Source organism: Suricata suricatta, chromosome 5, assembly GCF_006229205.1.
Source record: "Suricata suricatta isolate VVHF042 chromosome 5, meerkat_22Aug2017_6uvM2_HiC, whole genome shotgun sequence".
NCBI lineage: Eukaryota > Metazoa > Chordata > Mammalia > Carnivora > Herpestidae > Suricata > Suricata suricatta.
The window spans coordinates 25,630,828-25,648,916 of NC_043704.1; the positions used below are offsets into that span (position 1 = coordinate 25,630,828).

Here is an 18,089-nt window from a genome sequence, read left to right on the forward strand (position 1 = left end):
AATTTTATAGCATTGAATTAATTACTTATTAGAAAGAAAGCAAGATGCTTTATAAAGTTTGTCACAAATAGTAATTACTAAATCGCTGTAAGTTAGAGATTTCTTATATCCTAATGGAACAAATATAAATAACCCAAATACTGTAACTAATTATTATTTCATAGATAATTATGACAGAATATATTTGTGTGATTAGAAAATCTTTTTTTTCCTATAACATACTGCCTTCCATACAAATATTTATTAAGAAAAGACATGTGGAGCTTAAAAATCAATGAACATGAAAGTAAGAAAAAATTCCATCCAAAGTATCTTTCAAATTAAACCACCTACGAATATATTTATCAAAATGTACAAATATTTTACACTGAAAATTATAAAATACTGCTGAGAAATATTAAAGTCTAAATTAATAGAGAGCTATATCATGCATATGTATGAAAGACTCAGTACTGTTAAGATGCCCATTTTCCTTAAATTGATCTAAAAACTCAACATGTTCTCTATCACATTTCCAGTATAAGTTTTTGCCGTAATTAATAATCTTATCCTAATACTTATTTTGGAAGAGAGAGGCAGAGAGAGAATCCCAAGCAGTCTCCACATTGTCAGTACAGACCTCAGTGTGGGCTCAAACTCAGAAAACCTGAGATCATGACTCTGGCTGAAACCAAGAGTCGGATGCTCAACTGGCTGAGCCACCCAGGTGCCCTTATTATCCTAATATTTATATGTAAAGGCAGAGGACCTAATATATACAGTAATATTTTGAAAAAGAAAATGAAATAGGAGACTTACATTTTTCAATTTCAAAATTCACTATGAATCTATTGTCATATCAAGACAATATGTTACTGAGGTAAGGGTATAAACACAGATCATTGTAATAAAATTGGCAGTTCAGAAAAAGATACTTATATGCATGATCAGTTGATTTTTGACAAGGATGTCAAGACGAATCAATGGTGAAATGACATTTATCAATATTGCTTGGACAACAGAATATCTACATGCAGACTAAACTTATACCCTCACTTAACATTATACTCTTAAAATAAATTGAAAATGATAATAGAATTAAATGTAGGAGTTCAAACTATAAAACTTCCAGAAGAACAAACAAAAGAAACTATTTAAGACCTTGCTTTAGGCCAAGAGTGTTTAGATATGGTATCAACCCATATAAAATAACCACAAAATTAGATAAATTAGACACCATAAATATTAAAGCCTTTGTGTTCCAAAAGACATAAATAATAAAATTAAAGGATAAATCAGAAAGTGGAGGAAGAAATTTCTGTATTATATATCTAAGAAAGGCCTACTATTCAAAATGTAGACAAAGAAATCTCATTGTCACTATTATGACAAGACATATATCCAATTAAAAAATGGATGGAATATTTGAGTAGACATCTCTCTAAATAATATATAGCAATGGCTAATAAGCATATGAAAATAAAGTCAAAATCGTCAGTCATTTGGGAAATGCAATATGAAACCACAGTGAGCTATTACCTCAAACCTACTGATTGACTTTAATGAAAAAGAAAATATCAAGTATAAGCATGGATGTGAAGAAATAGGAACACTCATACTCTGAGAGTGGACATGTAAAGTGCTGCAGACCTTTGGGGAAAAGTTAGCAATTTCTAGTGTACTTAAACAAAAATTTACCATATGACCTGATAACTGTCTTTGTTATTATACCCAAGAAAAATGGAAAAGGCTTGTATGTAATTCTTCAGAGCAGCATTATCCATAATAGCTAAAAAGTGGAAAGAGTTCAAATGTTTATCAGCTAGTGAATAAAAAACCAAAAATGTGGTGTATCCATACACTGCAATACTATCCAGTAATACAAAAGAACAGATTATACATTTGGACCTCAGAAACATTATATTAGATGCAAAAACTATGTTTTATGACTCCATTTATATGAAATATCCATATAGAGAAAATCTAGAGCAACTGAATCCAGGTTAGTGGAGGTTGGGGGTTGAAACTGCATTGACTACAATTCTTCATAAGGCATCTTTTGGAATGATGAAGTGTTTCAATATCAGGTTGTGGTGATAGTAAAAAATACACACTTAATTGAAATATATACCCAATTTATGAGATGTAAATTATACCTCAACAAATTGTTTTACAAAAGAAAATTATAGGGGCAGTGTGCCTGTGTGACTCTATCAGTCATGCATCAGACTCAATTTCTGCTCAGGTCATGATTTCATGGTTCATGAGTTCAAGCCCTGCATCAGGCTCTGCACTGACAGCATAGAGTCTGTTTGGGACTCTCTCTCTCTCTCTGTCTCTCTCTCTCCCTCTCTCTCTCCCTCCCTCTCTCTCCCTCTCTCTCTCTCTCTCTCTTTCTCTCTCTCTCTCTCTCTCTCTCTCTGCCCCTCCCTCCTCTCAAAAATAAATAAATAAACATTTTTTTTAAAAGAAAGCAAATCATAAAGGGTTCAACATTTTAGAGAACTGTTTTTCTAATCCTGTGATGTGGAATGACTACCATAAGCAAGATTTAAAAATTCAAAGGCAGTAAATAAAAGGATTGATGGATTTTGTTACTTAAAATAAAATTGCATTTACAAAAGAGTCCTTAAACTAAGCTATTAGTTAAATGGTAGTCAAGTGAAACAAATTCCAGCTCATATAAGAACCAGTGAGGCTGGTGTACAGTGGACCACGGAGATACAAGTCAGGATGCGTGATGGATTGAGCAATAGCAAGAAGCTCTCAGGTGTGGATAGTGCAGGCATCCAGGTGAGAGACGGTGATGTTCTGTGCTACTTGGAAAGCACAGGTTCACTCAAAAGCAAAAGAATTAACATTATTTATCTGTATGGAACCCGAAAGAACTTTAAAAAAAAAGATAAGTCATATAACTTCAGTTTGACTAATTTAGTATATTGTGATTCGGATTCCTGGGATTGAGAGAAGTGATTTGGGGAGGAAGAAAAATAAATATGCTTTTGTTCTGTTATCTGGCAATATCTGTGAGTGTTACAAATGTGCTTATCCCTTCTCTGCCATGCTTGTTGACTCTTTAAATCTGTTGTACTCAGTCTTCCCTAAGCCCAGGAACTTTATTCCTCACTTTCCTATATCCATGTCCTCTGATCATAAAATTTCAGGTTTATTGGAAACAGTGCTCTGACTTTCTACCAAGTCTCACTTAACATTGAAGTTAAATTCTTCCTTTCTTTGATATCACTATTCTGTTAGATTATTTTCTAGATGTCCTTAGATCAATGTCGGTCAACATTCAGGTATTTACTAGACCTCACAGCATGTGCTGCTTTATGCAAAGGTTCAGTGACTCAAGAACCTCAAAATCTAGCAAGTAAAATCAGTCAGGTAAATAAATACAAGGAGACAAATTACTGTTGATGCAATAGACAATGCTGCAATCAGTGCAGGGAGACACACACACCACAAACAACAAACAAACGATAAAACAAATTTTCCATTCAATAGAAAAAATGTTTCCCTTAAAGATGAGAACATTATTGACTTTTAAAAAATTTTATTCCCCATAATGATTTCTTAAAGATGTTCATTTATGTCTCTTAACTGCCTAAAATCCCTTGAGACTTCTGGTGTATGTAGAATAAAGCAAATTCCTTACTTTAAATTACAAAGTCTTATAAAATTTGGACCTGCCAACCCTTTAAATTTCATTTCTTTCTTATTAATTTATATGTTTATTTATTTTTTTTGAGAGGGGGAGGGGCAGAAAGAAAAGGAGACAGAGAATCCCAAGCAGGCTCAGCACTGTCAGCCTAGAGCCCAAAGTGGGGCTCAATCTCATGACCCATGAGACACGACCTGAACGAAAATCAAGAGTCAGATTCTTACCTATTGAGTCACCCAGGAGCCCCTCAACTTCATTTCTTCACAATATTTCTCTAGAGCTTTACATTAAGGATACTCATGAACCCATTTTCCTCTGTCTTGGAAATTTCACCTAGAGAATTATTTCATAGAATTAAAAATCAGTAATAAGGTAAAGAAATGTTTACTATTAAAATATTTACTGAATTGAAGTGATGGAAGTAATCTCAGTGTCCATCCATAGTGGACTAGTTAATTGTGTTATGTTTATATTATGCTATTATTAATTATATCTATATGCAGTGAAAAATTCAAATTCCATTGTATAAGATAAATTGGTTTGAAAATAAACATCAACTACAAAACAATAAAATCACAAGAAAAATATATGTTTATAAATTTCTGTAAACATAAAAAAGAGTTGCTTGGCTACACATTGAGCTCCTGTCATTGACTATATAACTCACAGTGGAATTGTGTAATAAGAAGATAATAACTTCTTATATACCTGTATTTTGATTGATTACAATAAGCATGCTTTGCTTTTCTTTTTACTTAAAGAATAAGTTAGTGAAAGAGAAAAAATTTCTCTAGTTCTTTTTTCTACCTTTCAGTTTAACACTATTAGAAAGAAAAAATACAAGAGTTTAAATAATAAAAAGACACGCACATTTGAAGATTTATTTCTTTATGAAGCGTATTTTATATGTTGCCATGTAGAGATACTGAACACATTGTGATTGTATTCAACTATTTGAATTAGTCCATTTTTTTAGGTTTTATTAATGTAAAAAAGCATTTTATCTTTATTTTGAATCATAAAGAAGTTTTGAGTGGGAGAAAGTATATGGACAAAACTACTCACCTTTGTCAATGTGACTGAAAGGCTTCTTATAGATTATAGAAATGCACTAGCTAAAGGCATAGATAAAAAACTGATTCCTCTTATTCACTGTTGTTTCTGGAGAGATCGATCAAATTGTAATGGGTTGCTTAGAGAAGCTGAAAAAAGAAAACTGGTAACATTCTGATATACAGAATTATCAACCAATTCCAAATATATAAATTTACAAATATATAAAAACATATATGTATATGTTTACATATGTAAATAATGCAATTTGCAAAAGTTCTTAATTTGCATACACATAAGATATTATTGATTTGTGAATGTTTATATTAAAATACCTACTTTAAATCACTAGGAGTTTTTCATAGGTGGTTATCAACATTTTTACATTTGGTTATTTCTGATTTTGTTTTATGCCTTGCTTTATTTTGATTATTTCTGAGATTGTTTCATAAATTAGTTTACTGTTGGTTTAGTTTCTGTGTTTGTGTGATAGTGCACATGTATGAATTTTGAAAAGAATATATTTCATGTTTAAAATACATACATTTTGTCTGCATGTATTGTGATCTTTATTAATTATATTATTATTATTTTATTTATTCCTGCTGTATCTGATATATCTTTAACAGACAGACAGAAAAATGAGTTCTTATCAATCTTTAAAATTTAAATTTTAACTTCTTCTAAATATAGTAACATGAGAATTAACAAAAGAACTCCCTAGGCGATTTCACATATTTATTTATATTATAGCAAGGGAGCTTTGTTGGTAGACTGACGTATGCATTACAGATTATGTATTTTTTTGCCAAAGTGCATAGTCAGTTCATATTAAATAAATGCCCTGTGATGCTAAATGCTGAACAAGAAGTAGAAAGAATAAAGCTCATTAACTAAACTGAGGCAAGGTGGGGAAGTAAGAACAAAGATAATGTATGTACTTGCTTTCATTTTAAAGTCTTGTCTCTGATCCCAAGTGAGGAGACTCTCACAATGTTGCTATCTTCCTCAAAACGGATGTGGCTTGTAATGAAGATGGATGTTATGTTGGTCTCAAGCCAAGACATGTAGTCAAAAAGCACCATGAGAATTAGCAGAACTTAAACCACAGGGAATGGAGTTTAAGAATCTTGCTTTATGTTATTCTTTCCAGCTTTCAGCAAAGCATGGCCAAATTTTCATGGCCTATTTTCTGGTACTGTTACCATAGACTTGGGCAACAGGACTTTGTGATTAGGTAAATTATGTGTGCTCTAATTCAATATTTATTTAGGGTGAGATTTTTTTCAATAACATGGGAAAACAAAATATCTTGATATATAATTCTGAGCATACATTATCTCTGATTTTGTGTCTATTTTAGGAAAAAATGTCTTGTTCTTTTGAATATTGATTAAAACTATGCTTCTCTTTCCCTTGCCCCTTGTCTTTTTCTTTCCGTAAATTGTGGAATGCGGAAGAGAGGGAAGGGAGTAAGAAAAAACATAATTTCAGGGCTGCTTTAACTCCCACTCATGCCAAAATGCTTAGATTACCATAATGACCCTAACAAATGTCCTATCACATACAAACACACACACACACGCGCACACGCACACACACACACACACACAGTATACACATATTACATAAGTTACTATGATGTGAATATACTTAAGTAAGTTTATTGTAACTATATTTATAATGGTGTGGGTACATACACCATACATATGTATTAATATTTATAGCTATGTATAATTGATTTATTGAATTATTAAAACTTATATTTTCATTAAATATATTAAGGAATTAAAGAATATATTTCTTTAATTTATTAAATTCTTATTACTTTATTTTCCTTGTTGATTTTATTAATTTATGTTACCTTCCAGTTATATTACAGTTGATGAAGACATACTGCATAAACAAACCAATATTTCAGCTTCTGATTTAGTAGAAAATGAGAGTTCTTATTTTTTGTCTGTCTCTGATGTTGTAATTTTTAGATATTCTAATTAAATCTTGGTTATACAGCTACTATGCTATCATAACAATATTGTTACCAACCCCTAGTAAATATTTTCAGCAATATTCTGATTTGGTACTAAATTTTGCAACTTTTTTCACAAATCATTCCATCATAATTCCATCTAGTTAATGGATTGAAAAGCTCACAAACAATTCAATCTTTCCATTCTTGAATACTTGGTTTGGAGTCACCTCTTATTTAAGTGGACTAAATATTGAAGTAGATTTTCAAGAAGGGAAGGTGAGACATTACATATTTAAACATGTTGTTGCCTCTTCTTTGACATGATAAACTGTCTAAAAAGCTTTTAAGCTATAGTTTTCTATAAGATATTTTAATCAATGATTTTTAGTCATCTACTGTTAAATATTCCATATAAGTAATTTAAAATAAGCTTATTTTATAAGAATCTTTGCTCATTTTATTTAGTGCTTGTTGATGTGTTAGTCTTTTAAGATAAATTTTGATTTCCAACAATATTCTCCTACTAATCTTATTTTTTGTTTTTCATTGCTTTTGCTGTTACATAGTGAAAAAAACATACATTTTTAAGTAGGGAACCAAAGAATAGAAATTTAAAAATTCAGGAAACTGTCTAATAATATCTAGAGGTTATGCTCTCAGTAATAGTAAGGAAGTTGGGAAGTAAATAGAATGGAAAGTCAAAAATGCCTAGGATGATTTGAAACAAACAAGCAAACTAACAAACATCCAAGATGAATGCATTGAGAGACAAGGGCGAGTTGAAAGAAAAGCATATAAGATTTCAGCAAATTTAAAGTTTGTGTTTATATTTTAAGTAATAATACTGATATTAACATTAGTTGAACATGATATCAATTGCTATTCATTATATGCTGGTTGCATTTAATGCACTATCTAGTGTAATTCCTCCATTTATAGTATCTCTAGGGCATATCTGTTACACTCTATTGTCTATTACTGAGTATCCAATTTAAGATTATGGAAGACAAGAGAAGACTGAAAGAAGTTATAGTTGTAACTAATTGGACAAACCTAAGATGCTTTGGTAATAAAATACTAAGTGGGATCTTGGATCTTGGAACAGTAAAAGGACTTTGGTGGAAAACACTATTGAACACAAATTCAGTCTATCATCCGGTTAATAACATTGGGACAGTACTAATTCCTCAGTTGAGACAGTTGAGCAATCGTTACTTTATATTTTAACATTAAGGAAACTGTGTGGAGAGTCTCCAGAATACTCTGAACTATTTTTGCAATACTCTGTAAGTCTCAACTGAGCTCAAATTTAAAACACACACAGAAACACACCCACACACACACATGCACACACAACACATATATTTTTTTAAAGTAGTAAGGGTTTTATTATCCTCTTGGTCAGTGATTTCCAACCTCTATTTCTCTAATTCCTTGTTTTTCATAAAGGAGATTGGGTAGGATCAATCACCTCTACTTTCTATATGATATGATCTCCATTAGAAGAACAATCCTGACCTTTTTCCCTCCATTTGACATATTTGTGGCACAAACTAAGCAAAAATAGCTCAGCCTTCTCTTCTCTTTTTCTCATTAGTTTCCAAATTGTCCTCTGTCAGAGTGCACCCTCCATCACTTCTCCATGCTATAAGATTTGCATGGTATTCCCCATGTGGACAGACATGAGGTGATCTAGTGCTACTGTGGCAGAGAGAGTGTGGCTAGTAAGAAGTTCAAACAAGCATGAACAAGAGAGCCCATCTTTGCTGTGCACTGAAGTCAATTTCTGCACTAACAAGGTTTTCAATAATAAACATGATCATTTGATCTCTATTACTATTCCTTTAAGTCTTTCAGCTGATTGCAAAGTCAGGCTAGGAAAAAATAAACTTATCTTAAGATCCAATATAGCATAATAGCTAAGAGAGTGGACTCTGAAGCTGTATTTCCCAGCTTCTAATCCTAGCTCTACCTCTTACTAGGTATGCGACACAAAGCAAATCACATACTTTGATTTCTTTATTTGTAAAATGTGATAATTTTTTTTATAGAATGTTGTTAGGAGTAAGTGTCTGTCTATCTATCCATCCATTCAGCACACAGGACAAAATCTAGCACATGGATAACATTGTATAAATACTTGGTATTAGTGTTCATCGGGTCCCTTTAGCCCCAGTGTAGGGCCAAGGTGCTAAAGAGATAACAGTATGTTAGAACTCCATGTCTCCTACCAAAAAACAAACTTGTGTATATGAACATGCACACACATATATGTAAATGTACATAATATGTGTACATCATTATACATCATATAAGATGACAAAACATGTATATGATATATATAATCTATATACACATATATAATTTTATATATAGATAAAACATTTGCTTCTATTTTCTCTGTTGAGATCTATATCAACAACAGAGTGTTTACCTTGAAAATAAAGGTGTGCATTACTTATTTATTTTTTAAATTATTTTTAAGGTTTATTTATTTTTGAGAGACAGAGTGTGAGTGTTGGAGGGGACAGAGAGAGAGAGACACACACAGAATCCGAAACAGGGTCCAGGTTCTGGGCTGTCAGCTCAGAGCCTGATGTGGGGTTCGAACTCATGAACCATGAGATCATGACCTGAGTCAAAGTCTGACACTTAACTGACTGAGCCACCCAGGTGCCCAGGTATGCATTGTTTAAATAGACAAATGCATGTAATTGATTAATAACATTTCCCTTGGACAACTATTGAAATGTTTTCTTTGAGAAAATTGAGCCAAGAAGAAAATACATATGTTATGTCATATCATATAGTTGGGGGAACAGCTAGTAGGTTTCCTGATGGAACGATAGTATTATATCGTAAAATATTAGTATATTGATGAAGGGCTCAGGCCTCAGAATTTTAGATTGAAAATTTGTTCTGGTAGTTGTGTGAGATCTTTGGCTTCTTGGGCCTGTTTTCTCATTTGTAGAACACACAATCATACCTAACTTGTATCCATAACGTGTGTGTGCATGTAAAATGTAATGAGAAAGGGAAGGTGCATGTGTAAACACAAAACGTATATTTGTGCTTATATGTATATTTGTGTATATACATATACTTAAGCACATATGTATGTTTGCTTTTTTGTGTGTCTTTGTATACACCTATATCATATTGCCTGGGAATAATACCTTTTATTTATGCCAGGACAGAAAATTTAGGAATATAACCAAATATTTTTTGAAGCAACAGTAATAAAAAATACATTTATTCTGATTATTTGATAAATGCAATATGATGCTGGAAATAATATCACATAATTTACCAAGATTAACCAGAACTGAGTTTTTTCATATGGATAATGCCTCCCCTGATTTATCATTGTAAATGCATTCAATTATTGCTATTGGATATGTTGTAATGGACTTGGACTTAGATGTTTCTATTTAACATCTACTTAAACAGTTATGGCCACTGAGGAATACGTATCTCAGTACCTGCAATACTCCTTGAAAGAGAGGTGCCTAATGAGGTCGTTATTAAGTTCACATAATTATTAGTTAGAAGCACAATATGAATTTTCTAATGACTTTTTGTCATAACTCCAAAATGATAGAAATATGACACTGAAATGGATGTACTGCCAAGGTATGCTCTCATGACTCTGTTACTTCCAGGAGTTTATGACACGGATGGTTTTTAATCATTTGGTTAAAAGGAAGAAAAAAAGAAAGCCCTTCTCTTTCACCTTGACAATGAAATTGTGATTAAAAACTGGTTATCTAACTATGACCACAGAATCAATCATTTCTTAACACATGCTCTCAGGAAAAATTAAATTAACATTGAAAAAGAGAAATATGAAAATAGCCCAATGGTTACCGTCGAACAGAAAAGATCTAGAGCCATGCCAGAGTTTTTGTAATTTAGTCTCATGAGGACGAGGACACATACAATGTAATCATTATTGCTGAAGAGTGTGGATAACGCTTGTCTCTTAAGGTAAAACTTGCCTGCTGCTTAAACAAATAATATAAATATCTCAGCAGCATAAACAGCTTGCCTATGTCCTGTTCTGTAGAGTCAGATCATTTCAGATGTCTCTGTAAGAGAGGTCCTTGCCAAGTGGTAGCTCAAGGATACCTCCTTCTTTAACGGTGGGGCTGTGCCATAATCTAATACTTCGTTTAAGTCCATGAAGACTAGGTGGAAAGAGACAGCCCATGATCTCTAGGGAGATTTTAGGGATCAAGGCCATATTGAGCTAAATCTAGATGATTGGAACTAATCAGTCTCCAGTTTCACTGCAAGGAAAGCTGGGAAGTGTAGTCTTCCTACAAGCCCTGTGATACCTTCCTATGATACTAAGCAGAAGAAATGGGATTGGTGGGGATCTAACCTCTCTTGGCCTCATTTTACAATAAGTAAATATTTTTTAATCATTTATTATGTTATTAAGTTATATATGAAGATAAAACTATCTCTCTCAAAGTTCTTTATTGTCATGACAGCATTTTTAAATTATCTTAGTGTTTCAATGTATAAATGAAACTATTTAGAGTTTACAGTCTCAGAAAACCCAATTTGCCCTGATTCAAGGCCTTACATTTGTTCGTGCTGTCATGTGTCATCTCAGCTCTCAGCACTCGGCCTTAGTTTTGTCCTAGGAATCTCAATAGTCATGTGAAAATTTTATCATCAATAACATGTTTATGTCTTTTATGTTTTTATTTTTATTTTTTAATATTTATTTTGAGAGAGAGAGTGTGTGTCTGTGCCTTCATGAGTCAGGGAGGGGCAGAGAGAGAGGGAGAGGGAATCCCAATCGGGCTTCACACTGTCAGCACAGAGCCTAACACAATACTGGGTCTCATTAACTGTGAGATCATGACATGAGCTGAAATTAGACTCGATGTTTAACTGACTGAGCCACCCAGATGCCCCTTCAGTAACATGTTTAAAGTAACCGTCCTTATGGCATCACTTTTTTTTGGATAGCATTTAAGAAAGAATATTTTGAGAGTTGGGGAGAGAGAGGGACACAAAGCCTGAGAGACTATTGAATACTGAAAACTAACCGGGCTGAAGGAGAAGGGAGAGGGGGAAAAGAGGTGGTGGTGATGGAGGAGGGCACTTCTGGGGAAGAGCACTGGGTGTTGTGTGGAAACCAATTTGACAATAAACTATTTAAAAAATAAAACATAAAAAATAAAAAGATAAAAGCGAACAACAGTAAAATATAAATAAATAAATAATAAAAAAGTAAATAAAAAAATAAAAAAAGAAAGAATATTGTTTCTTAAAAAAATCAGTGTATGTCCTCCCAGCTTTTAGTGTTTCCACTAGAATCTTCTTTAACAATTGGGCTTAAAATGGAATTATGTAAAATATTTAGAATAGTTCAATATTTTTCCTTTTTCCCACAACTTATAGAGGTTCTTAAAGTAATTTGTTCTTAATTATGAAATATTTTATTATCCTTCAGACAGTAATTTTCTTAAGGTTTAAAAAATAGATCATAAACATTGCCATATTTTTCATTTCCATAAAAGAAAATTTCAATCTGAGTTTTTGACAGGTTGTTATTAGATAACAACTACTTTTCAAGTAACTTCACATGGATTCGTCGTACCTCAAATAAAACATCTGCTGAGAACAGTGTTCTTGTGAAAGAGGTTTAAAAGTACATTACGCCATTCATAAAGTAACTTGGTGTGAGTGTTTAGAAACTGTACCCACTTTCTCCTTTCTGTCCAAAAATTAATTCACAAAGAGCTCTTAAAGATTTTATCAAATTTAATATTAACCGGTAGCCAGGAAGAAAGTTTTATTAAGTTCAATAGGAAAGTGTTCAGTCACTTTTGGTAATTTGCCTTTTTTTCAATGTACACAAAATGTCTTTCCATATTTCTCTTCTGACAGTAAAACAATAGTTTGCTTTTTTACCCATGAAGAGAACTTTTCATAAACTTGCGTGTGTGTGTTTGTGTGTGTGTGTGTGTATTTGTGTTGTCTTTCTTGGTGTATTTATGTTTTTCTCTTATGTAACAATCAAGATATAATTCAGTTCTTCAAATGTACCTTTTCTAAAATTTTGAGTAACTCAGTTAATATTTTCCTTCATGTATCATGGCTTTAATTCTTCCTTGACTTCATACTTGATTGTTCTTTGTTAAAATTGTTTTAATGTATATTTATTTTTGAGAGCGAGAGAGACAGAGTGTGAGTGGAGGAGGAGCAGAAAGAGAGGGAGACACAGATTCTGAAGCAGGGTTCAGGCTCCGAGCTGTCAAGACAGAGTCTGAAGTGGGGCTTGAGCTCAACCTACTGACCACCCCGATGCCCAGGGAAAGTAGGGGCTATTACTGTGCTGCCAATTAAAACTGAATTCAGGTATTTTTCCCCTTTCTTTATCCAGTTTCTAGTTTTTTTTTTTTTTCTGGGTCTGCTGTTTTCATACAACAGTGAGTTAGCATGGAAAACAACAACGGAAAACCCATGTAACTTCTTAGCTAATGTCTCAACTGCAACCACTTGTTACCTACTGACTTGCAGAAAAGACCTAGTAGGTTTCTTGTGTATTTCATTTATTCATTAATAGTTGGACCTAATGAAACTAGATCTTGTTAATGACTGAATGAAAAGTTTCTAAGCTGAGGATCTCTAAACTGGACTGTATAGTATAATAATTTCTTAATAACATGTATTTCCAAGTGCGTCACTGCAGTCCATAGAGGTGGGCATGTAGATATTCTGCTTACTGTTTATAAGAATGCAATCACAAGGAAATGTTAAGTTCATGAAGTTCTAAAATATAAATAATTAACTTTTGTATGTAGTCAAGCAAAGGCTAAACAAAAATGCTTATATGGGAGAATATAAGAAATACCATCTATAGTGTGAAAGTCCTATGTATAGACTGATTCTAAAAGAGTGAATCATGATTTTTAAACAAATTTCTACCTAATGATTAAATTAAGTGGTGAAAAAATAATCTTCTATTGTACACAAAAACACTTAAATTTCATCTTTCAAAGTAGGTATGTAGAGACAAAATTAATAGTTTGGTAATGAAGTAATGCAAATCAGCCTAAGATAGATGCAAATGCATGTACTAAAACATTTCATGTTTATGGTCATACTTCTTACCACTTTTTGAGGCCTGTTAAAATAGATAGGGGTAAACTGAATTTGAAATTGTATTTGCCTCTTCTCCTAAAAACTTCAAACTTAAAGAAACATAGACATCAGGTGAATATTTATTAAACATGGAAATACAGAAAATATCCAAATCATCAAACTCCTGAATAATTGAAACATCATAAGGCATTCAACTTGTCTTACTCAACTCCCAAAAGACAAGCAAATTTGCAAGCAGAATCATCTACTCTTACATTCTAGATTAATATTGTCTGACAAGGTAAACTGATTGCACATGTCCTCAATTTTTCTCCACTCTGTACTGATGGGTCTTGACTATGACTTTAAAGCATTCCCCCGGTAAACGGGGGAATTTTCCCCATCTCATCAACCTGCACTGGTACTGTCACTTGTGTTAACCAATAGAAGTTGATGGAAGTGGTGGCGTGCCAATTCCCAACCTGGGGTGTCAGAAGGCCTTGTACATGACTGGTAAATTCTTAGAAAAGCACACTGTTAGCATGAGAACAAGCTCAGTTGTGCTTAATTGACAGTTTGATGACAACTTGAGTAGGGACGAGACGCCCTAGCTAAGACTACAAACCATCACCTATTAGCTATTCTTTCACAACACTAAATTTGGAATTATTGATTATTGTTATTATGTATTATTATTATTATTATTATTTAAATGCTTATTTATTTATTTTGAGTGAGAGAAATTCCAAGTGTGTGTGTGAATTGGAGAGGGGCAGAGAGAAAGAGAGAGAAGGAGAGAGAGAATCCCAAGCAGGCTCGGCCCTGTCGGCACAGTCCAAGGCACAGCTTGATCCCACAACCTGGAATCGTGATCTGAGCCAAAATCAAGAGTCAGGCACTTGCCAAACTGAGCCAGCCAGGTGTCCCTATTATTATTATTACTATTATTAGCTGATATCAACCCTCTTTTTGATATTAATATGTAATTACAATAAGCATGCAATAAGTTTGCCATAGGTGGCAAACCACATGCTTTTTTAAATAATGAAAATGAAAAATAAAATAAAATTTGAATGTAATATTTATTATATGACTATTAAAAATTCAAAGCCATTGAGGTTACTTGAGGTTTCCAATTTTGCAAAGACATGACAACTAACCTAGGAGAGAAGGAAAAAATATGGTAATCAAGAACCCACTCCAAAATGTGTTGTTCAACAGACATCTTCCCAGGGGGAAGATAGTTTCCTTTGCTTGCTAATGATATTTTCCTGTCATTGAGCACCAATATCTCCTCATTTTGGTTTCAACTGCCCAGAGCCAAATGAATAATCTTAATTGTTCTGTATTATCTGTGTAACTCTTGAATATTTTGCCAGCAGTCTAACTATGCCAACAACCCATTTTATGTCGCTTTACCTAAAGGGAATGATAAGATAAACAAGTCATTTTCTTTAAGTGTTTTCACATGCTCATTTCATCAACAAGCGTTTATAGAGTTTCTAGCTCCTTCTGTATCCTGAATGCACTGTCATGTACTGAAGACGTATATAAATGAAGGTGTCCTTTAATTGGGAGCTTAGATTCTTCAAGATCCTGTCTTTATTCGTCCTTTCTGGAACTCCTCATGATACTCCTGTGAAGTGTTTTTTCCTATGGTATATTTCAAGAACCGGAGGCACAGAGACACGAAAATGACTTGTGCAATGTCAATACACAGGTGCCATCACTAAATGCCATTGCTAAGATTGAACACTCACATTCTGGTTCCAAAGCCGCTGACTTCATCATTCGAACATCCTATATATAAAGTTAAGAAAGCAACCAAACAAAATGTTTCTTCCCTAAAAGTGTCAGAAACAACTAAACCATGAGAGAGAGAAAGAGAGAAACATTTCTATTAGCATTCTCATACTCTCTAAATGTTATACATAACAAAGCACAGACACCAGCTCAGGCCAGGGAGGTTGTTTTGACAGTGACATGAGCTAGCCAGAGAGGTGTAAGGAATTGGGGCCTTTGAGAAAAGCAGCCAATGAGAAGTAGAGAGACATAAAGGTGTCACAGAAGCATAACGCCAGGTGGAGGCATGAAGAAATGATGCTAAGGATGAGCTTAACAGGTCATGAAAACCAGATCAGAACATGCCCTATATGTTACACTGAAAACTTGGCTTACTTGGATCTGCTATGCATTCGCTTTTCTTATTTTTATTTTTTAAGTTCATTTATTTATTTTGAGAGAGAGAGAGAGAGAGAGAGAGAGAGATAGCAAGAGCAGGAGAGCAACAGAAAGAGTTGAGAGAGAGAGAGAATCCCAAGCAGACTCCACACTGTCAGTACAAAGCCTGACTAAATCCAGGAACAGCGAGATCATGACCTGAGCCCTGAATAAGAGCCAGACACTTAACTGACTGAGCCATCCAAGTGCCCCAATGCATTTGCTTTTTATTAATATACAATCTAGGAATCGTTTTATGACTGAAAAAGACAAGTTGTTAGGTTTTTGCAGAAATTGTGACAAGAAAGGATGAGGTGCAATAAACGGTAGACATGGAAATGGTGATGGGTTGGATGTAAGACATATAGAGTTAGAAGGTAGGACTTGGTTCCTGGCTGGATGTGGAAGAATGAAGCAAGAATGGTTTAGGGAGTTGGACATCTGTGTCCTCTTTTCACTATTTGTGGAAAAGAGAAGATATAGTGACAAAGACCTTGTATATTGAATGCATAGTAGTTCTGGATCCAGGTTTTGAGTTCTTATTAGCTGTGTGACTCTGGGCTAGTTTCTAATATCTCTGTGCTATAGTTACATTATCTTATAAATGGGGATATCATTAGTAATTTACTTACAGAATTGTTGTGAGGATTGAATGGAAAAATGCATGTAAAACAATCAATCCTGAAGGAAGTATCTCTCAGACTTTTCTCTTTCCATGCCCACAGCTTCATTGCAGCCCATCTGTTTAAGCCAGGATTACCACCGAAGCCAGTCCTTGCTGTCTCCCACCTCTAGTCTTACCTGCCCCCAATCTACCCACCTCAACACTCTCATTGGAATCTTTCCCAAATACCATTTTCATCCTATCAGTTGGGGCTTTTTAGCTGGACAAAGAACGTGGTTGGAAAACATGATAACAGTCTCCAAAGGAATGAAAATCTGTCTCAGAGGAGGAGAAGCAGTTTTGCTTCATCTAGTGCCAAGAGGGAAGAATAAATAAACTGTTCAATATTTAGTAATAATAATATTTAGGATTCATTTATTTTATGCAGGGCAAAAGCCAATGTTTTGAACAATAACACGTTCATATTTTTTGAGATTTTAGGGCCATGTATGTTGAGATAGAATTGGAATGCCTATTATGTACATCAATATGAAGAGATAGCTTTAACTGAACTAGTACATAGTAGTAATCAAAACAACAGGAATGGTTTAAAACTTGCAGGAAGATGTAAAATTAGATGATAAGCCAAGAAATCTACCCTCAGAACACCAATATTTGAAATAAGGAATAAACGTGCCCATTGAGATTGGAGCATGGAAGTTGTATACTGTTATTTGCTAAAAAATAGCTTTGGTGGAGTCAGGACTGGCTTCATGTGCTTGCAAGCTGTGCAGTCTCATTGGTTGACTGTGATGCTCTCAATGTCTTAAAGTTCTCAATAATTTTATCTTTACACATGCATTTTGTAAGTGACATATATTAGTTTGTTAGGACAAACAAATGTAGCATATCAAAACAAGAGAAATTTGTTTTCTCCTAGTTCTGGAGACTGGGCCAGGGCTGCAAGGAGGAGGTGAACGAGACCTACGGCGACGGGGACGGGCGGACGGCCCTGCACCTCTCCAGCGCCATGGCCAACGTCGTGTTCACGCAGCTGCTCATCTGGTACAGGGTGGACGTGACGAGCCGGGACGCCCGGGGCCTGACGCCGCTGGCCTACGCCCGTCGGGCCGGTAGCCAGGAGTGCGCAGACGTCTTGATCCAGCACGGCTGCCCTGGGGAGGACTGCGGCCTAGCACCCACCCCCAACAGAGAGCCCGCCAACGGCGCCAAGGCCTCGGCCGAGCTGCACTGGAGTCCTAGCCTTCTCTAGGCCCAGGAAGAGGGCCTGGGGCGCCTCCTCCCTACGGGCCCTGGGGGGAAGCCAAGACCCGGAGAGAAAGGGAGGAGGAGAGGAAATCCGGAAGGGCAAAGGCAGAGAAGAGCCGAATGAGACAGACAGACACAGGGACCGCGGAGATGTCTGGGAGCAGAGCCGAGGTATTTTGGCCCTCGGCTCCACGGTGCCACTGAAAAGGGACAGGACCCTTCAG

The 18,089-nt window shown here is 34.6% G+C and overlaps 1 pseudogene; it reads left to right on the forward strand.

Annotated features, from left to right (window-relative positions):
• Positions 1–2,712: 2,712 nt before the first annotated feature.
• Positions 2,713–17,869, forward strand: LOC115291095 (annotated as a pseudogene).
• Positions 17,870–18,089: the final 220 nt, after the last annotated feature.